At 42.6% G+C, this 12172-nt stretch overlaps 1 protein-coding gene across 3 annotated transcripts in view; it reads left to right on the top strand.

The window, feature by feature from the left end:
- The first annotated feature begins 10163 nt into the window (after positions 1–10163).
- LOC131204247 (lethal(3)malignant brain tumor-like protein 4) overlaps positions 10164–12172 on the top strand; it is a 61260-nt gene continuing 59251 nt past the window's right edge. For 2 of the 3 annotated variants that reach the window (XM_058195288.1, XM_058195292.1), the window contains exon 1: positions 10164–10320. The gene's annotated coding sequence lies outside the window, so the exon portion shown is untranslated. Of the gene's footprint in view, positions 10321–10596; positions 10704–12172 lie in introns of those variants that run through there. The other variant, XM_058195291.1, reaches the window with a different exon arrangement.

Here is a 12172-nt window from a genome sequence, read left to right as displayed (position 1 = left end):
TTAACATTGAATTCTGTGGAATATCGAGCGGTCAGAAGAGGTGAGCAGTGACCAGCCGGGCTTGGGTGGGGCCAAGGACGGGTATTATTACTCGTTCCGGCAAACTGATGCCCATAATCCCTAGCGGTTCATCCAAACCGGTAGAATTTCACCCCTGCATATGACCTTAGGATATATGGTATAGCTGTAAAAAAAAACAACCCTCTTCATTTCTCCCAAGACAAGTCCATTGGGCTCTTTTCAAAGGCTGCTTCCAAGAGATTTGGGAAAAAGCGAGTAGCCAGATTATGTTAAAAACTTTAAGCTGCATCTTTACTAATTAGCAATTGGTCACGGTGGGTAAGGATTGTGTGAGTTGAAGTCAATGTCATCTGAAGGACAACCCTGGGGAGAAGAGTTCTTAAATTTCTATCTCATCTTTTCTCCGAGAATTAAAGGTGGCTTACATGGGATCTCTCTAATTTTCTCTCCAATACCACCCTGTGACATATATTGGGCTAAGAAAAGAGTGGGGGAAGATACTGAGTTTCAGGACTAAACGTGAATCAGTTACACTACTGAGTTTTCCTCTTATCTGTTTTCAGCAGACCTTGGTGGAATAATAATTAAAAAAAAAGGCTTAGATTTAAGGAAAATTTGGTCTCTCCAATGTGTTCAAGAGAAGAAAAAACATGGAAGACATTTACATTTGCCTGTTTATATATGCCGAACCTTGAGACTGTAAACAATCTGTGATAAGAATTTAATGGCTTTTGTGAAGATAGATGCGAAATACAAAACCTTATCTCTCTTAGCTTCAAAAAACCCTCTTTGAAAAAAATATTCTTTGAGAAAGTATTTTTCATAATTCAGGAAAGGACAGCAATGAAGCTATGGTTAAGTACTGATTTATTTTTCCCTCCTGGTGACTAAGAAAATCTGAAGAAGAGAGGACAAAATAATACTTTGCTCATATTTCCACCTAGTGGTGGAAATCAACATTTAAAAAAAACTACATGCCTATTTACTTTGTGCATCTTGAATATTTCAAAAGCACTGGGGTAAGATTGCTTTTAATGGTCTAAAAATTAAAGGGTAATTTGATGTAATACAGTTAAGATTCTGTCTGTGCTACCATTTTCATTCAGGAGCAAGGCAATTTATCTGAGAAAATATCTTCAATAACTCAACACTAGATTTGGATCTGGAGGGTTTTTTTGTACGCTTGATTAGTAGAAGATAAAAGTGCGGAAATTCAAGTTGTTCAGCTTTAAAGCTCTAGTAGCAATACATTAAATTCAGAACTCTATAATCCAATTGTTCAAAAGTCGTTGAAGTCACTGGTGGGTTTCAAAAAAATTTACTATAGGTTCTGTGAGTGTGGCTTGGTGGGCATAGCAGGAGAAGGAAACCAGAGGTGGATTTCAGCAGGTTCTGACCAGTTCTGGAGAACCGGTAGCAGAATCTTTGAGTAGTTCGGAAAACCGGTAGTAAAAATTCTGACTGGCCCCGACCCCATCTATTCTCTGCCTCCCGAGTCCCAGCTAATAGGGAGGAAATGGGGATTTTGCAGTATCCTTCTCCTGGAGTGGGATGGGAATGGAGATTTTACAGTATCCTTCCCCTGTCACACCCACCAAGCCATGCCATGCCCACCAAGCCACACCCACAGAACCAGTAGTAAAAAAATTTGAAACCCACCATTGAAGGACACTGTAAAATCTCCATTTCCTCCCAATCAGCTGGGATTTGGGAGGCAGAGAATAGATGGGGGTGGGGCCAGTCAGAATTTTTACTACCAGTTCTTTGAACTACTCAAAATTTCCACTACCGGTTCTTCAGAACTGGTCAGAACCTGCTGAAACCCACCTCTGGTTGAAGTCCAATAAACCTCAGCAGGCTGTTGACAAATCTGGTATTTTTCTCAGTGTATCTCCAAGATAAGCAAGTGCAAATCATAGAAGCATGTACAAAATGCAAAAATTTCTTTCAGAGCATTTTGACTTTTCTGAATGCCAGTGAAAGAATAGAAATGTCCCACTCACTTTGAGGTGTTTTTTTCTTCTTTCTCTCACCACTAATGAAGGCCTGAGAGCAAATAAAGTCTTCCACATCAACTCCTAATTCGATAAGGCAAGTTGTAATATTTGGGAGCATAAGGATCTAATCAAGTGGCTCAGTGGCTAGGACGTTGAGCTGGTCGATCAGCAGTTCAGCGGTTTGAATCCCTAGTGCCGCATAATGTGATGAGCTCCTGTTACTTGTCCCAGCTTCTGCCAACCTAGCAGTTCGAAAGCACGTAAAAAATGCAAGTAGAAAAATAGGGATCACTTTGGTGGGAAGGTAACAGCACTCCGTGCACCTTCGGTATTTAGTCATGCTGGCCAGTCCATGGACCAGGGATCTGGGGACTTCTGGTATAAGACAACACATCCAGTCTTCTTGTAGTTGAGTTCGACCTTGTAGGACTTTGTGTGGTTTTCCTGGCCATTATACAACATTGCTTTCTTCCACAATGTTTTTTTTTATTCTCCAATTTAGCCTACAGCCCAAGAATTTCCTGATTGTTTTTCATCCACATGATAAGGAAGCCCAACTATGCTTCGCTTTTTGGCAGCAGCCAAGATCAACCATCTGCTGTCACTTAGCAAGTTTTATAACACTAGACTACTAGATGTCTATGGAGATTCTCAGTCATCCAGGTCATCTCAGTCTTTCAGTAAAAAACTGAAGAAGCTTCTTGGATGAAACGTCTTCCTCAAGGAAAAAAACCTGAACTGAAAAAGCACCTTTGAAACTAGATTATTAGGATAAAAGGTAAATGTCCGAATATCATTAGGGTTTTAGTCAGAGATGAAATGCTACTGGTTCCGACCAGTAGTAAAAAATGCTACCGGCTCGGGCAAACGGGTATTTCCAACAATCAGCTGGGTGACAATCAGCTGTGACACACAATTTATATTAGCTAGAATCATCAGATTTCCTGCTTTCTAGCTAATCTAAATCACGTGGCACAGCGGATTCCACCCCCCTCGCTGTTCTATTTACCTTTGCAGACTCGGAAGGCTTCAAAATGTTCCTTTTTCAGTGCTGCGTGGACGTACCTCAGGCGCGCAAAGCATGCACCCAGTAGCAGACTCACAGAATCAGTAGCAGACCAGAGGATTTCACCACTAGTTTTAGTGGTTATATGGCTTTAGGATTATATTCAGGAAAAAACTGAGAGCACAAATAAATCCCCAAGTAACTTCAACAACTCTCAGTACTAATGATTGACCTTCAGAATGCTAAGAGTTCTAATGACCAGATGACTGCTAAGGAATATAATCCTTCCATTCCTCACCATTCAGTCAGAACTTTATTCATTTATTTAGCATATGGCAAATACATGGACTTAAAGTAGTTCAAATGTTAATATCCAGTCCACTCAGCCATTCAAGGGCAGATTGGTCTATGTTGAAAAATATTAGACATTGGGCCTGTGTAAGCTCTTGATGGACATTCGGACACAATGTGATGGATATTTTGTTGCGGAGCACCACAGTCACACTGAGGGGTAGAGACAAGACCCCACTTAAACAATGAGTCTTGGCAGACACCATGTTGGGTACGGATCCTGTTCAGAGTTGACTAATGCTGATGAGGAAGGTCAAAACCTGGCACCTTTTGTGTAGGGTCATCAACGTACAGTGGGGTAAAAAAGTATTTAGTCAGCCACCAGTTGTGCAAGTTCTCCCACTGAAAAAGATGAGAGGGGCCTGTAATTGTTATCATAGGTATACCTCAACTAGGAGAGACAACATGAGAAAACACATCCAGAAAATCACATTGTCTGATTTGTAACGAATTTATTTGCAAATTATGGTGGAAAATAAGTATTTGGTCAATATCAAAAGTTCATCTCAATATTTTGTTATATATCCTTTGTTGGCAATTACAGAGGTCAAACGTTTTCTGTACATCTTCACAAGGTTTTCACACACTGTTGCTGGTATGTTGGCCCATTCCTCCATGCAGATCTCCTCTAGAGCAGTGATGTTTTGGGGCTGTCGCTGGGCAACACAGACTTTCAACTCCCTCCAAAGGTTTTCTATGGGGTTGAGATCTGGTGACTGGCTAGGCCACTCCAGGACCTTGAAACGCTTCTTATGGAGCCACTCCTTCGTTGCCCAGGCGGTGTGTTTAGGATCATTGTCATGCTGAAAGACCCAGCCAGGTTTCATCTTCAATGCCCTTGCTGATGGAAGGAGGTTTGCACTCAAAATCTCACGATACATGGCCCCATTCATTCTTTCCTTTACACGGATCAGTCGTCCTGGTCCCTTTGCAGAGAAACAGCCCCACAGCATGATGTTGCCACCCCCATGCTTCACAGTAGGTATGGTGTTCTTTGGATGCAACTCAGCATTCTCTCTCCTCCAAACACGACGAGTTGAGTTTCTACCAAACAGTTCTAATTTGGTTTCATCTGACCATATGACATTGTCCCAATCCTCTTCTGCATCATCCAAATGCTCTCTAGCAAACTTCAGACGGGCCCGGACATGTACTGCTTAAGCAGGGGGACATGTCTGGCACTGCAGGATCTGAGTCCCTGGCGGTGTAGTGTGTTACTGATGATAGCCTTTGTTATGTTGGTCCCAGATCTCTGCAGGTCATTCACTAGGTCTCCCTGTGTGGTTCTGGGATATTTGCTCACCGTTCTTGTGATCATTTTGACCCCACGGGGTGAGATCTTGCATGGAGCCCCAGATCGAGGGAGATCATGAGTGGTCTTGTATGTCTTCCATTTTCTAATTATTCCTTCCACAGTTGATTTCTTCACACCAAGCTGCTTGCCTGTTGCAGATTCAGTCTTCCCAGCCTGGTGCAGGTCTACAATTTTGTTTCTGGTGTCCTTCGACAGCTCTTTGGTCTTCACCATAGTGGAATTTGGAGTGTGACTGTTTGAGGTTGTGGACAGGTGTCTTTTATACTGATAACAAGTTCAAACAGGTACCATTAATACAGGTAATGAGTGAAGAACAGAGGAGCCTCTTAAAGTAGAAGTTACAGGTCTGTGAGAGCCAGAAATCTTGCTTGTTTGTTGGTGACCAAATACTTATTTTCCACCATAATTTGCAAATAAATTCATTACAAATCAGACAATGTGATTTTCTGGATGTGTTTTCTCATGTTGTCTCTCCTAGTTGAGGTATACCTATGATGACAATTACAGGCCTCTCTCATCTTTTTCAGTGGGAAAACTTGCACAACTGGTGGCTGACTAAATACTTTTTTACCCCACCGTAACTGCCTGTATCTGGGTGTTCAGCAGCCCATTCAGCCAGAACTAAAGAAGCTTCTTGGATGAGAAGTGAAATATCTTCAAGGGGGGAAAAAACAATCAAGAAAGTCCAGTTGCCTTTTGAAAAGCATCTTTGGGGTAAGAAAAAATAGTTTCCAGTGAATTCAGTGGGAGTTTTCTATATATGGTCAAACCTAGATCCAACTAGTTCGGAATATATTTAAATGGACAAATGTGTAATATATTTATTTATTTAAATGTGTGTACATGGGTAGAAATTTACCTGTATAAAAATGTGTCTAACAATATGCAGAATCAGGATCTTATGTTCAAATCAGACTTGCAAATTAGGCAAAAGATGTTTTCTGTGAATGTTAATAGCGGTTTCATAACTATTTGGCAATCAAGGATATTTTTTATTTATATCAGTCAAACCTTTAACTTCTCACTAACTCATCTGTAAATTCAATTTCCTTGAAATTGCCCCAGCTTCATATCTCCCTAGGGTTTTATTTTTCTCTGTTAAAACTCAAAAGGTTTAGAGATGGAGAAGGACAGCATTTAAGCGAGGGAGGGGAATGTTGTTTTTTTAACTGGGGAACAGAACATTTCTAATTTTGAAGATAAACATTTTGAACTAGTAGAAAAAGAGCAAAAATATGATGCTTCAGAAGTACAGGTAGTTAAGTGAGTTTACTCATCTTATGACTTTTCTTACCACATTTGTTAAGCGAATAACTGCAGTTCTTAAATTAATAACACAGTTCTACAGAGGAATTATTAAGTCTGTCATCTGCACCACTATAACTGTCTGGTTCAGTTCTGCAACCCAACAAGACAGACACAGACTTCAGAGGATCATTAGAACTGCAGAAAAAACAATGGCTACCAACCTGCTTTCCATTGTGGACCTGTGTACTCCCGAGTCAAAAAGTGGGCTGTGAAAATATTTACAGACCCCTTGCATTCTGGACATAAACTGTTTCAACTCCTACCCTCAAAACAACACTAAAGAGCATTGCACAGCAGAACAACTAGACGCAAGAACAGTTTTTCCCGAACGCCATCGCACTGCTAAACAAATAATTCCCTCAACACTGTCAAACTATTCACTAAGTCTATATTACTATTACTATTAATCTTCTCATCGTTCCTATCATCCATCTCCTCCCACTTATGACTGCATGACTGTAACTTTGTTGCTTGTATCCTTACGATTTATATTGTTTCCTAGTATGATTTGATTGCTTATTTGTATCCTATGACTATCATTAAATCTATCATATTAACCTTATGATTCTTGTCGAATGTATCTTTTCTTTTATGTACACTGAGAGAGTTTGCACCAAGACAAATTCCTTGTGTGTCCAATCACACTTGTCCAATAAAGAATTCTATTCTATTCTTAAGTGAATCTGGAAAAAGCTGGGGCCAGTGCCTGAGGCATGGATACGCAGAAGGCAGAGGAGAGGAGAGCAGTGGAAATCCGTGGGCCAATCCTTGGGAAGGAAGAGCCTCCGCTGCTAGCGAAGCCCCACTGTAGCTCAGGAAATAAAAGGCAGTGGGCAGAGATGAATAGATGTGGCAAACAACTATTCATCTTCCAGCTGGACACACTTGTTAGCCTGCGATGAGAGAGAAATTTTTTGCCAGGGCTGCTGGCACTCCAAATAAAGAAATCTTTGAATTCACTTCAGAGGGTTTGTCATGTTTGGTCAGCTGGGACCGAACACCCACCTTAGCTGTGAAACCCAGCTGAGTGACCTTGGGCCAGTCATTATCACTCTCTAAGCCCAATTCAGCTCCCAAAATTGTTGTTGTGGGGAAGATAGGAGGAGGAAGATGTGTTGGATATATGTTTGTCGCCTTGAATTATTTGCAAAACTAGTAAATGTGGGATATAAATAAATAAATAATTTTTTCATACCTATGACTACTCAAAACATGTCACAGAACATTTTGACTTGTAATGAAAATGATTGTGAGATTAAGGCTATGAAACCATCAGCCATGCATTCTAAATAGTCCCTTAGACCAGGCGTTCACAACTACCAGCCTTAGCTTATTCGGAACCAGGTTGCGTGAGAGGTGGGTCTGTGCGTGCGCACACACACACACACACACACACGCAGCTCCACTCATGCAAGCGGCAGGGCAGTGCACATGCAGCTCCATTTGCACATGAGGTGGATAGGTGTGCACATGCATGCATGCTGGCCCACCACAAGAGTGGCCCAGTTCCCTTCTCCCCCTCCGCCAGCCGGGCAGCCAAGCTGCAAAGATTCTGGACTGCTGCTTTAAACAGGAAGATCTTCTTTCTAGAACGTGTAAATGCAGAGGTGAACATTTATCTTCATACAAAATGCTAAGTAGGGCTACTAGATCTGGATTTAGGAATCCAGACACCACTGAGATGGCAGCAAAATTATGTGGGAAATATTTGTTACTGCTTTTCTGGTGGTCACCCAAAGTTTTACAAGCCAGTTCTGGTATGCCTAGCTAAACCATACATCATGTCAACTACTGCCAAGTGTGATTTTTTTTCAGTGCTAAATTAAGATTAATTATGTTCAAACCCACTCAAAAACTAATTTAGCCTAATAAATGTATTGAATCCCCACTATGATTCTTGGCTTTTTTTTCTTTTCAAAAGGGAGAGCAGAAAACAAAACGAAGAGACATCTGTGCCATTATAAAAGCTAGTAAAATTATGACATATAATTTTTTAAAAGTTCACTTGTATCCCAGGTTATTTTACTATCTACATTAAACTGTTGAGATATATCATCAGGGGAATGGGGGTGGGTAGGTCTCGTCACAGTATGACATGCAGCAATATTTCTTGTCCATCTGTTCCCAAAGCAATAATAATGATCTGAAACAGTAATAAGTTGGATAAGGAATATAGTGCTAGTGATTCTATCAAGGGAATATGGGTTAGCAAGGTGACAGACTTGGGTGATTTTTATCAGTTCTCGATTTAATCAGTTCTGGATGTGTTTCTGGATTAAATTTTATACCCAGTTTAGTATCAGTTCAGCAACTTGTTTTGTTCATATTGATGCACTGTTGGAAGAAATTTCCCGTTTGTTCCCAGCTGGGACAAACCACAGATGCTGAAAAGAAATGGATGCAGAAGCCAGCTCTAGAAAGTGGAATTCTTTTAATGTAGGAAGGCAAGAAGCAAAAAGTGACACAGCTGGAGCGTTCCTGGCTTGCGAGCAGTTTGGGAGTGTGAATCTGAGCCTTTTATGCTTAATTCCCCTTTGAAGCTCCTGCAGCTTGATGGATTTTGATGTGTTTCTGATTGCCCTGGGGTTTGTTTTCCTAGGTAAATCTTGGTCCCAAGTCTTTTGTTTTCCCTGTCCTTGGGGTTTAATCCTGTCAGGGCAGGAAAAAGGGAGTTTCAGTTTACCTTGGAGAACTTATTTTTAGCCCAATTCCCCTTATCTTAATGGCTCTACTTAAGTGTTTCTGTTACTTTTGTAACAGCCATTAGAAGGCTGCTCTGAGTTTTCCTTTCAGCTGGTGCTTCTTGGTTTTCTTAAAGGGAGAAGGACTAGGGTGCAGCAGCAAAAATGTTGGCAGGTGCTTGCATATAATAATAATAATAATAATAATAATAATAATAATAATTATAATAATAATAATAATAATAATAATAATAATAATAATAATAATAATAATAATAATAATAATAATAATAATAGTAATAAGATAAAAGGCTACTTTTGAAGTTTTCTTCATAAACTATGTCCAGGGTGCAGCAGCAAAAATGTTGGCAGGTGCTTGCATATAATAATAATAATAATAATAATAATAATAATAATAATAATAATATATATATATATATATGATTTGAATTCTGAAAAGACTGCCTGTAACAAGAATTCCAGGCACAATTAAGTATCTCGAGGATAGCTTTTAAAGATCTCAAAGGCTTTGATCAAAGGTACCTTCAGATAATTTCCATCTCTATGAAGATTTTTTTTTGTAACTGTCTTTTAGACTTTTTTCTATTCTTTGTTGTCTTGACTTCAGATGGTGGTGGTGCTTCTTCCTAGCCATCTGTGGCATATAGTATGTATATGTGTTAGCTGCCACATGACAAAGTTTCTGAACAGCAAAGCAAAATCTATTAGTGGGAGTTAGAGAGCTATCTTTTATATGTCCAGCTCTAGAAGATATACACATTTTGATTCCTTTGAAGGGTAGCTAGTTGACCAAAGTAAGAATTAAGAATATTGAAATCAACTTGTTTTTAGCACAGAACCATTTTCACAGATCCAATCTGTTCACATTCAGTATTTTACACCACCATCTAACTCCATAGCCTCAGGCCAGTTGTCTATTATTTTGACTTTTTTTTTAATTTAAAGAAGCACTTCAAAAATTTTCTGTTTTATTGCAAGTATGGTTGATTTGTCAGTTTTATATTAAGACTTTTTCACTCTTCTCCCACAAACTGCTGTGGGGTCCTTAGAGAGAGAGAGAGAGAGGGCAGGAGATGTAGGCCTAAAAGGATGATGGTAATGATGAGGGGGAGGAATAATTTGTGTGAACAGCCCTGGTGATAGGGATTATTTTTTGCCGCAAGCAACAGACGAGCTGCTTTCCTGCAAGCCCCGAATCGATCAGCCTTTTATGTAATCTGTTTTTAGTCCGGGGGCAGGCTTCCCTGGACGGATTACATCGAAGCCCAAGGGCCCGTTCTGCGCCTAACTCCCGTGTCGAAGTGCGGTGCTTTTCTCCCCCCCCCCCCCGCGCATCCCTACGACTGACGCTCCAGGTGAGTCTCCTCCATCCCGAGCCGCGCCCGCCAAAATAAAGCACTCCGGCCATGACGCGCATGCGCCCAGGCTCAGCTGGCGCGTGCGCCCCCCTCCCTCCTCCGGCCTCTTCATCTCTTCGGTTCTTCCACAAGCCGGCCGGAACGGCCCGCGCCCCAGTTATTCCGCGCATGCGTCTTGGCTGTTCCGAGCTGCGCTCGTTTAAAAAAAAAATTGTTGTGGGAGTTTAAAGGCGAAGAATCGAGCCGAGGGGAGGCGGAGGAGGTGAGTCAAAAGAAAGTGGGGACTGACAGGGGAAAGTTAGAGCGTACCAAGTGGGGGAAGCGGAGGGGGGGCGCTCTTCTCCTTTCCCCCCACCTTTTGTCCCAGAACTTTTTGGAGTTTGAACTTCGGTGCGGGATGGAGAAGGGACTCCGGGCGAGGCAGCCGCCGAAGGACTTGCTTGGCCTTCTCTCCCCCTAAAAACCATTTTTCCCGTCCTCCACTCCACCCGCCGAGCGCCCCTCTCTCACCGTTAGGCTGCGCTTCCTCCCGCCATTTTGTGCCTGAAGGGGAGAAGCCCGGGGTGTGTGGGGGGGGGGCGACGGTGTCGTGTCGTGTGTCCCCCCCCTCCCGCCTCAGGGCAGAGACGAGGGAAGACAAGCACGGTGGGGAAGGAGAAAGGGGGAGGTTTTCCCTTCTGGCGGCTCGGCGGCTGCTCTTTTTGACCCTTCCCCAGTGGCCGGTTCGCGACCCTTTGGGGGCTAAAACCGGTTGGGGAGTTTAGTTGGAAGGAGCGTCGCAAGTTCTCTCAGGACGAGCTGCTTTCCCGCCGTCCCCCCCCCCACACCTCCTAAATGGCTATTATGACATAAACCAAACAAACGTCAAGCAGAGGAAGCAGCCTCGCTCAACTGATGCTCTTTTTCCTCAGCCTGGTTGCGTGGGGGATGGGGGTGTTAAGTGACAGCCCCGTCCCCAGCCTTGAGGCCTTCCTGAACTGGATGGCCGCTCTTGGTTGGACGGGGTTGGGCTGCTACCGACCTTCAGCCGAACGACTTGCCCCCAGAAGTTGCGGGTGCTCCTCCCCAACAGTGGAGGTTTTGAAGAAGAGATTGGACAACCGTCTCGTCTGAAATGGCCCAGGCTTACGGTTTCCTGCTCGAAAGCGAAGGGGGTTGGACTAGAAGACCTCCAAGGTCCCTTCCAAGTCGGTAGAGATTTTCAGTCATCCGGGAATTGTCCCAAAGGTGCTTTTTCAGGAGGCAACTGGACTTTCTTGTTTTTTTCTTGTGGTTTTTTTTTTTTTGAAGACTTCACGCTTCTCATCCAAGAAGCTTCTTCAGCACTGACGCTGCTCCCCCCCCCTCACTGCCCTCAGAGCTGAAGAAGAAAATGGTTTAGGGTCTTCTTAGGGAGGGGGAGGATTCGACTAGATGACCTACAAGGTTCCTTCCAAGTCTGTAGAGATTCTCAGTCATCCAGGACATGGTTGTCCCAAAGGTGCTTTTTCAGGAGGCAACTGGACTTTCTTCTTGTTGTTTTCGAAGACATTTTGCTTCTCATCCAAGAAGCTTCTTCAGCACTGACACTGCCCCCCCTCTGACACTGTCCTGTCAGAGCTGAAGAAAAAAATGGTGTAGGGTCTGCTTAGGGAGGGGGGGGGATTGGACTAGATCCAGGGGTCTCCAACCTTGGTCCCTTTAAGACTTGTGGACTTCAACTCCCAGAGTTCTTCCTACAAGGTTCTTTCCAACTCTGTTAATCTGTATCTATCTAAGCTTATTGGATGAGAAAGGAAACATCTTCAAAGAAAAGAAAAGAAAAACAAAGTACAGTTGCCTCCTGAAAAAACACCTTTGAGATTCCAACTCTGCTGTTCTGTTATTTCCCCCAACCACCGCGGTTATTTGGAAAGGATGTGCGTGAAAAAGGCTGCTACACTCACACTTTCACATGAGGTGTGAAAGTTGAGCGGGTGGGGGCATCATGATATTTGTGAGGATGGTTTTTGCTCTCTTTGGTTGATAGGTGTTGGGCTTTACCCTGTATCTGATCATTGAGCAAAATTTTACTTTTTTTAAATCTGGGATAAGGCATCCGGAGCTGGGCTATAAAAATGGGGTCAATCAACAGG

Source organism: Ahaetulla prasina, chromosome 10 (genome assembly GCF_028640845.1).
Source record: "Ahaetulla prasina isolate Xishuangbanna chromosome 10, ASM2864084v1, whole genome shotgun sequence".
NCBI classification, from domain to species: Eukaryota; Metazoa; Chordata; class Lepidosauria; order Squamata; family Colubridae; genus Ahaetulla; species Ahaetulla prasina.
The sequence above is the reverse complement of the archived record's forward strand: the minus strand, read 5'-3'. Positions and strand labels throughout refer to the sequence as shown.